The sequence below is a fragment of the Clavelina lepadiformis genome, chromosome 8 (assembly GCF_947623445.1).
Source record: "Clavelina lepadiformis chromosome 8, kaClaLepa1.1, whole genome shotgun sequence".
NCBI classification, from domain to species: Eukaryota; Metazoa; Chordata; class Ascidiacea; order Aplousobranchia; family Clavelinidae; genus Clavelina; species Clavelina lepadiformis.
Genome location: NC_135247.1, coordinates 4,222,948 through 4,224,601, shown reverse-complemented (window position 1 = coordinate 4,224,601; position 1,654 = coordinate 4,222,948).

The following is a 1,654-nucleotide window of genomic DNA, read 5'->3' as shown; positions in this document are numbered from 1 at the left end:
GTAAAGAAAACAAACGAAATCTTAAAGTAAAAAGTTAATCATATGCATACTATTGTAAAATCGTTGATTAAAGTGAAGCTATATTATGAATATGAATAGCTAACATGAAAGTTGTGTATCAATACGCAGTCTACACTCTACAATCTATCTTAATACTTGGTCAAATGTCTCTCAAAGGTCTGCAGCAGCTTTACTTTAAAGCAAGACTAGTGCTTAGTAATGCCGCTTGAAATCATTAACAATTCTAATTAGGCAATTGTTCTAAGACGTTATATACATTATGTCATTAACGTTATATTATGTCCAATCTGCCAACTCCAAAGATTTTTTGCCAACCGCAAAGCGGTTCTTCAAAGAAGCTGCAACCACACAGGTAATATAGCTCAATTTTAATTTAGACCGATTTTTCATAAAAACGTTCGATACATTATGTCCCCACTCGCACTAACAACTGCGTATCTTGCGTTAGCTAACCAAATTTAAGCTCACTACAGGTATCGTTTTAGAGATTCGTCCATAAATTTCTCAGTCTCGTCTCCAGGGAAATATTTATTCAGTGTGATAAATGAGTTTTGCTGGTTAGCAAGTACGCGAAACTATTCTCTGCCTCTCTTTTTTTGCGTAAACTCTTCGACGTCACGTAAATTGGAAAGCGGCCAAACCGCAAGTAGATAGTTTACAATATCCTTTACGTAATAGCTGCTTATTTCAAAAAAAACCTTGCTAGCATTTTTAAAAAGTGTTTTTAAAGCAAATAAAAACAAAAATGCCTTTACGAAATCAGCGTTTGATGGCGACTTCGCAGCATGTGACTTTTTATCATATGATCCCATCACGCATGGACTCGGGCCAAGCAAACTGCTTTTTAATGAAATTAAATTTGCTTTGCGTAAACTCCAGAGAAAGTTGTCTGTTCTCTTGTGGTATCGTCTACTAGCGCTTTGATATATGTCTTTTCTTACAAATTTGTTTCCGAAAATCTTCAAAGATTTGTCAACGCTTTTTATCACCTCAAGCAACGAATTCAATTAACCAGTTAAGTGTAAAATATCCTGTTAATAGCATATGATCAACCGATAATTACGCATTCCTACACCAGTAGACGTAAGCTCTGTAATTGCAATGAGTGATGCACGGATAAATACTAAACTTGCGTCCGAAAACCCAGAACTTTTCAACCGGTTGTTGCAACACTGTGAGTCACTCGGTCAACGTCACGCGCTCATTCCGTTGATTTCTTAACATAAAAGATGTCGTTTTTAGGCCTGCACATTGCTTTGAACCTGAGCTTTCGTTTCTAATTAAAATTAGCATTGTAAGCCTGTTTTCCGAATTCATTCAATTAAAAATGCAAGTTAAAATCTCACAATTCAAAACGGACTACGGTAGATAATCGACCCTATAAAAATCCAGTTTATTGCTACGTTGTTGTGAGATTCATGTAGCACAAAGTAAGTTAGAATTGAATGCCTCGGGTTACGCATGCCCTGAATCGGCGAACAAGACAGCCTGGCACTAGAGTAAAGGTGACAATGCTTTATCATCGCAAATAAGAAATGCAGCTATACCCTATTTTATACCACACCCATGTCGCCTGCACGATAGCCTAATTTGCATATGGGCCTACGAAAAGCTTTGCAATCAGAAAAAGTTC